Genomic DNA, 8,763 nt, shown 5'->3' with positions numbered 1-8,763 from the left:
TTCTATTGAACTAAGACTACCCAGAAAACATGGAATTGTGAAACTTCCTGGATCAGATAATTTTTCTGGTATCTTATTCAACAGCACTGCTGAACAATTAGCATTCATAGTAACAGCCGAGAGTTCTTCCATTTTCTTTCTATTTGAGATTAGATCTTTCAAGAATTTAGCATATCTAGGCATTCCTGAAATCACATCAATGAAAGGAAGATTTACATTTATCTGTTTAAACATATCCAAGAATTTGGATTGCTCGGCTTCAAGTTTCTCTTTCTTCATTTTACTCGGGTAAGGAAGTGGTGGTTGGTATGGTTTAACATAAGGTTTAGCCTTAACTGTGTTATCTTCATTAACCTTTTCAACTACCGGTTCTTTTTCCTTATCTTGTTCAGGTTGTGGTTCTTGTGGAGTAGGAATAGCTTCATCAGAAGTTACAGGTATTTCCGGTGGTTTAAGTGTTGTACCACTTCTTGTGGTAATAGCTTTAGCTGTTTCATTCCGGGGGTTAGCATTTGTATCACTAGGTATACTTCCCGGTTTTCTTTCACCTATTAACCTTGCTAGGTTACTTACTTCTTGTTCTAGATTTTGAGTAGAAGCTTGTTGATATCTAAATGCTTGAGCATTTTGTTCATTGGTTTGTTTCTGAGATGTGAAAAACTGCGTTTGAGTTTCAACTAGCTTTGTCATCATATCTTCTAAATTCGGATTTTTATCATCGGTTTGTTGTGGTGGTTTGTTTTGAAAATTAGGTCTTTGCTGATTGTAAGTATTATTGGATACTTGTTGATTGCTAGGACCTTGTTGGTTGTTGTATGGAATATTTCGGTTATAATTTTAGTTTTGATTGTAAATCGGTCTTGGCGGTTGATAATTATTTTGATAATTATTTCCAGGCCTTTGGTTTATGTATGAAATATTCTCTCTTTGTTCCATTGTTAATTCAATACTGAGACAATCTTTTGTCAAATGTGGTCCTCCACACTGCTCACAACTAATTCATATTGAGTGAATATCTTTAGTCATCTTTTCCATTCGTCTTTCCACAGCATCTATCTTTGCGGAAATGGAATCTAAGTCATGGCTAGAATCGGCTCTAGCTGCTTTAGATGATCTAACGATATCTTTTTCTTGGTGCCACTCATGTGAGTGGGAAGCAGTGTTATCAATTATTTTGTAAGCATCAGTTTCGGTTTTCTTCATAATAGAACCACCAGCTGCTATATCTATGTCTTTTCTTGTAGTGATGTCGCATCCTTGGTAGAATATTTGTACTATTTGACAGGTGTCTAAACCATGTTGCGGACATCCTCTTAACAACTTTCCATATCTAGTCCACGCCTCATATAGAGTTTCATTTGGTTTCTGTGTAAACGTAACAATTTCTGCTTGAAGTCTTACGGCTTTAGATGCAGGAAAGAATTGTTTAAGAAATTTGTCAACTAAAACATCCCATGTATCGATCGCCCCTTCAGGTAATGATTCCAACCAATCTTTGGCTTCTCCCTTTAAAGTCCAGGGAAATAACATGAGATATATCTGTTCATCCTCCACTTCTCTTATTTTAAATAGTGTGCAGATCCTATTAATGGTACGTAGATGTTCATTTGGATCTTCCTTCGGCGCACCACTAAATTGGCATTGATTAGTCACCATGTGTAGAATTTGTCCTTTGATTTCATAATCTGGCGCATTAATGTCTGGATGAGTAATTGCGTGACCTTGGCCAGTGCGTTTAGCTCTCATTCGGTCTTCCATACTTAAAGGTTCCAGATTCTCCATAATTGAATTTGTTGAATCGGAATCACTAGAGGATTCTGATTTAATGGTTCGTTCCTCAACAATCTCTGTTTGAATGATTGGTGGTTCCGGAGGAAAGTTTAGTGGTTCAGGATCTACAAACCGTTCCTGAATATTCTCCGGATTCTCAATTGTGAGGTCGGGTTCAAAAAATGGATTATCGGAAATTTGAACTGAAGTACTTGGTCGACTGGATGAAGATTCTAAAGAAAAATCAACGGCAGTAATATTTGCTAAATGTCTTGATCTAGTTACAGGTGGTGAACGTACACAAGGTGGTGAACGTCTTGCTCGGTGCATTCACTGAATATCCTATTAGTTTTTAAAAGGAAAGAAAAATTATAATAAGTTATCCAATTAATAGACTTTTCTGATTTTGCCCACGTTTCGAATAGCCAAAAGATGCAGCAGAGGGGCAGGATTCGTTTGGTCTCAATATAATTGAGGACTGTTTGGCTCCAATAACCCGGTCCACGTACAAATCCAACTATTACTACGAACCAGAAAATTTTGATGTCTATCAATTTAACCACTTAAAATAAATTTTCGTAATTTTAAGAAATTTAGATAAGAAGTAGAATAAAAATCTATGTCCTAAAACTAGAATAGCGAGAAATAAGAAAGAAAAAGAGTTCGTCGAAAAAGGTCGAAAAAGAAAAAATGGTTGAAAAATAAAAGGTGACGGAAAAATAAAAGAAACTTGCAAAAATTAAAAATACTTGACTAACCTAACCTTATTACTACAACTAACTTAAAATTATAATCGCAAATTGAGATTACTAATTGGAATGATAATTGATACATAGGTAAAAGTCGTCTAAAAATATTAAAGCTTACAGGAAAAACTAAATCCCAAATGGAAATAACTTAAAAAGAAACTAAAACTTAAAAAGGCGTTGCAAAATTCTAAAGCACCTAAATCTTAGTCTAAAGAAAAAGCACTTACGGCAAAGCCTAAAAATCTAGAAGTAAAAATAACTATTGCAAAAACTAAGTTTAAAACTAAATATGAGCGAAAAATACAAATATTACGCTAAAACGATTAAAAAAGGACAAAATATAAAAATATACAAAAAGTTGTAAAAAAAAATACAATTTTTATAAAAATATTATTTTTATATTAATTATTTATTAAAACTATTAATTTTACAATTTAATTAAACTAATTAAACTAAATAAAATAAAACTTAATTATAATAATAATAGATAATTAGGGTTTATAATAATAATAATTAATTAATACTCCGTAATTAATGCAGAGTTAGGGTTCTGTCGGTGGCGTCAGAGAAACTCCGCGAGTCGTGGTAATCAATGAAGCAAACCCCGCGAGTCGCGGGGTTCAGAAATTCAAATGACAGTTTTTTTAAAATTCGACGCGTTTTTTTTTATTTTTTTTATTTTCTGTTTTCTGTTTTTATATAAATAAAAGATATTTAAATAAAACTTATATTTTTATAAACTAAAATAAAAATAAAGAAACTTATAAAACTTAAATATTTAACAAAATCTTAAAAATACTTATATTTTTGTTTTTCTTTTTATATTTTTGAATATTTAAAACGTATTTTTATAAAAACGAATTTTAATAAAAGTAAACTAAAATATATTTTTTTTTATATATAGCGTTGCGCTTCCGGCGTTTAAGAGAGTTCCCCGGCAGCGGCGCCAAAAATAACTTGATGTCGTGCGAGGTGTATATAAAATAGCTTATATTTTTGCAGGAAAATACTATTAAATACGATACAATTTTACACAAGATATTTATTTATTTAGAGAACGGATATACTTAAACCTTGCTACAACACTTATAGGCAGTGCACCTAATCGTACAGTAGTGTAGTTTTTAGTAAGTCCGGTTCGTTCCACAGGGAATCTTTTTAAACAAAGCTTAACGCTATATTAGTTTACTTTTATAGAAATACAAATATATATATAAGTAATATTATTATTATAAAGGGGGGTTTTTACCGTTTAATGACCGGTTTGTCGATTTTAAAACTTTAGTCGCAGTTAAAACCTAATGTAAAATATTAAATAAATAAAAGACTTAATTTAAAGCGTAAAATAAATAACGATAATGAAATTGCAATAAATAAAAGTGCGATAAAATAAAATTGCGATAATTAAAAAGTAAGATAATTAAAAGTGCGATTAAATAACAATAAATAAAAGTGCGGTAATTAGAAGTGCAATTAAATATAAAATAAAGGAAATTAAATATGAAATAAAAGAATTATGCTTATTTAAACTTCCGTAATCATGATGTTTGACGTGTTGATTTTAGTTTTATGCCCATGGGTTAATTGTCCTTTGTCCTGGATTATTTAATATGTCCATACGGATTTGTCCATAATAGTCCATCAGTCATAAATATAAAGAGCGAAAGCCTTCGTCAAATTATTCTTATTCCCGAAGTCAGATATTCCAACTAATTGGGGATTCGAATTGTAACAAGATTTTAATACTTTGTTTAATGAATACAACAGGTTATCGACTGCGTGTAAACCAAGGTTTTACTACTTTGTTAACAATTACACCAATTACCCTTGAATGTAATTCACCCCTGTTTCAACAAGTTTATTAACTATTAATCCAGTTCCGTATCCGGTAAAATGAATAATTATTGGTATTTATAGGTATCCCGCCCACCGTACCCAGTCAAGCGTATGTGGTTATATATAAATACGTCAAATTATAAGTTTGTATATTAAATTAACAAGGTATTGTTTAGTTAATATAAAACCCATTAATAGCCCATAGTCTAATTTCCACAAGTGTCGTTCTTTTGTCCAAACCCCAATTATGGTACAAAGCCCAATTACCCAATTTTAGTAATTAGCCCAACATCATGATTACTTCGGATTAAATAAGCATAATAATAACTTAGCTACGAGACATTAATATAAAAAGGTTGAACATAACTTACAATGATTAAAAATAGCGTAGCGTTACACGGACAGAATTTCGACTTACACCCTTATAACATTCGCTAACATACCCTTATTATTAGGATTAAAATTAAAATTAAAATTAAAATTAAAATATAAATATAAATATATACGATATAGATAGAGAGATGGATGGATTATTTTTGGTGCTTTTTGCGATCAGAATTCGTTTGCTTTTATAAGGATTTTCGACTTTTGGGGCTCCGCGACTCGCGGCATTTTTGCCTTCAAACTCCGCGAGTCGCGGAGTTTGAAATTACAGCTCAGTCCCTTTTGGAGTCTTTCTTGCCGACGGTTTATAATATATATATAATATATATATAATTAATATAATTAATTATATATTATATTATATTTATATACATAGTTAACTTGTAATTTTTAGTCCGTTGCGTCGAGCGTTGAGAGTTGACTCTGGTCCCGGTTCCGGATTTTCGAACGTCCTTGCGTACAATTTTATATTTTGTACTTTGCGTTTTGAATCTTGTACTCTTGTAATTTCGAGACGTTTCTTATCAATAATTGGAACCTATGTGATTGTCTTTTGTACTTTTGAGCTTTTTGGTCGTTTGCGTCTTCAATTCGTCGAATCTGTCTTTTGTCTTCACCTTTTATTATTTAAACGAATATCACTTTTAAATAGAAAAATTGCAACTAAAAGCTTGTCTTTCTTGAGGAATAATGCTATGAAATATATGTTCGTTTTTAGCGTTATCATGTGCGTCTTTGTAAATTGTAGGCCAATAGAATCCAGCATCAAAAACTTTTCTTGCTGTTAGTTGAGGCCCTTAATGCCCTCCTGTTGGTCCTGTGTGACAATGGTTTAAGATTTTACTAGCTTCATCTCCGAATACACATCGGCGTATTATTCCATCGGGACAACTTTTAAACAAATGTGGATCTTTCCAGAAATAGTGTTTTATATCACTAAAGAATTTGTTTCGTTTTTGGTACGACAATCCTTTTTCAAGGAATCCACATACTAAGTAGTTTGCATAGTCTGCAAACCATGGTATTTCATTATAATCTATCTTCAATAGATATTCATCAGGAAAGTTGTCTTGTATGGCCGATTCATTTAGAACTTCTAATTCAGGATTTTCAAGACGAGAAAGATGATCAGCAGCGAGATTTTCTGCTCCCTTTTTATCTTGGATTTCAATATCGAACTCTTATAAGAGTAAGATCCAACGGATTAATCTTGGTTTGGCATCTTGTTTCGAAAATAGGTATCTAAGAGCAGAATGGTCGGTATAGACCACCGTTTTAGCTAGAACGAGATATGAACGAAATTTGTCAAAAGCAACGACAATAGCAAGGAGTTCTTTTTCAGTAGTTGTATAATTCGTTTGTGCTCCTTGTAATGTCTTACTAGCATAATATATATGTTGAAATCGTTTTTCAATCATTTGTCCTAAAACGGCTCCCATTGCAAAATCACTTGCATCGCACATTAGTTCGAATGGTAGATTCCAATTTGGAGTTATCATGATCGGCGCATTAGTGAGTTTCTCTTTAAGAATATTAAAAGATTTAATGCATTCATCTGAAAAGATGAATGGAGCATCCTTTTCTAGGAGTTTATTCATAGGAGTGGCAATTTTAGAAAAATCTTTTATGAAACGTCGGTAAAAACCGGCATGCCCTAGAAAAATCCTAACTCCTCTAACATTGGTGGGATGTGGAAGTTTAACAATTACATCTACTTTAGCTCTATCCACTTCAATTCCTTCCTTTGAGATTTTATGTCCAAGAACGATGCCTTCTTTAACCATGAAATGGCATTTCTCCCAATTAAGTACTAGATTTGATTGTTCGCATCTAATAAGCATTCGTTCCAGATTAACTAAACATGATTCAAATGTATCACCGAAGACTGAAAAGTCATCCATGAAAACTTCCATGCATTCTTCTATCATGTCGTGAAAAATCGCCATCATGCACCTTTGAAAGGTTGCAGGGGCGTTGCAAAGTCCAAATGGCATGCGTTTGTAAGCAAAAGTACCATAAGGGCACGTGAATGTGGTTTTCTCTTGGTCTTCAGGTGCTATTGGAATTTGAAAATATCCGGAAAAACCATCAAGAAAACAATAGTAACTATTTCCGGCTAATCTTTCCAACATTTGATCAATAAAAGGTAAGGGAAAGTGATCTTTTCTGGTGGCGTCATTTAATTTTCTATAATCAATACATACACGCCATCCTGTTACAGTCCTAGTCTGAATAAGCTCATTTTTCTCATTTGTAATGACAGTCATGCCACCCTTCTTAGGCATGCATTGAACTGGGCTTACCCATGGACTATCAGAAATTGGATAAATTAAACCTGCATCTAGCAGTTTAATAATTTCTTTCTTAACTACATCTTGCATATTAGGATTTAGTCTTCGTTGGCGTTGCACATACGTTTTATGACCTTCTTCCATAAGGATTTTATGTGTGCAATACGAAGGACTTATTCCTTTTATATCATGAATCTTCCATGCAATAGCTGGTTTATGAGCTTTCAACACAGAAATGAGTTGTGATTTCTCATTTTCAGTAAGAGAAGACGATATTATTACAGGTAATTCAGATTCACCATGTAAATAAGCATATTCCAAATGGTTTGGAAGTGGCTTTAACTCTAATGTCGGAGGTTCTTCTATCGATGATTTATATCGATATCTGTCTTCTTCTTTTAGCATTTGAATTTCTTCTGTTGTTGGTTCATATTCATTAGCTATAAGTGTAGCTAACATTTCAGCTTCATCAATTGGTTCAGTTCCTTCTCCTAAAGAACATTCTCCTGTTCCTTGTAATTCTGGAAATTCTTCTAACAATTCTGCATGTGAATCTATAGTTTGAATATAATAATATGTATCATCTGCAGATTGCGGTTGTTGCATTGCTCTATCAACTGAAAAGGTAACACTCTCGTCCTCTATACTTAGGGTCAGTTTCTTACCAAACACGTCTATCATTGCTTTAGCCGTGTTCAAGAATGGTCTTCCTAATATGAGAGGAACTTGAGAATCTTCTTCCATGTCTAGAACAACAAAATCTACTGGAAATACTAAAGTACCAACTTTAATTAGCATGTTCTCCATTATCCCTCTAGGATATTTTATTGATCGATCGGCTAGTTGTATGCTTATTCGTGTTGGTTTCAATTCTCCAAGGTCTAGTTTAGTGTATAGTGAATACGGCATTAAATTTATACTAGCACCTAAGTCTGCCAATGCTTCTATTGAACTAAGACTACCCAGAAAACATAGAATTGTGAAACTTCCTGGATCAGATAGTTTTTCTGGTATCTTATTCAACAACACTGCAGAACAATTAGCATTCATAGTCACGGTCGAGAGTTCTTCCATTTTCTTTCTATTTGAGATTAGATCTTTCAAGAATTTAGCATATCTAGGCATTCCTGAAATTACATCAATGAAAGAAAGATTTACATTTATCTGTTTAAACATATCCAAAAATTTAGATTGCTCGGCTTCAAGTCTCTCTTTTTTCATTTTACTCGGGTAAGGAAGTGGTGGTTGGTATGGTTTAACATAAGGTTTAGCTTTAACTGTGTTATCTTCATTAACCTTTTCAACTACCGGTTCTTTTTCCTTATCCTGTTCAGGTTGTGGTTCTTGTGGAGTAGGAATAGCTTCATCAGAAATTACAGGTATTTCAGGTGGTTTAAGTGTTGTACCACTTCTTGTGGTAATGGCTTTAGCTGTTTCATTCCGGGGGTTAGCATTTGTATCACTAGGTAAACTTCCCGATTTTCTTTCACCTGTTAACCTTGCTAGGTTACTTACTTCTTGTTCCAAATTTTGAATAGAAGCTTGTTGATTTCTAAATGCTTGAGCATTTTGTTCATTAGTTTGTTTCTGAGATGTGAAAAACTGCGTTTGAGATTCAACTAGCTTTGTCATCATATCTTCTAAATTTGGCTTTTTATCATCGATTTGTTGTGGTTTGTTTTGAAAATTAGGTCTTTGCTGATTGTAAGTATTATTGGATACTTGTTGATTGC

The sequence above is a fragment of the Rutidosis leptorrhynchoides genome, chromosome 4 (genome assembly GCF_046630445.1).
Source record: "Rutidosis leptorrhynchoides isolate AG116_Rl617_1_P2 chromosome 4, CSIRO_AGI_Rlap_v1, whole genome shotgun sequence".
NCBI classification, from domain to species: Eukaryota; Viridiplantae; Streptophyta; class Magnoliopsida; order Asterales; family Asteraceae; genus Rutidosis; species Rutidosis leptorrhynchoides.
The sequence above is the reverse complement of the archived record's forward strand: the minus strand, read 5'-3'. Positions refer to the sequence as shown.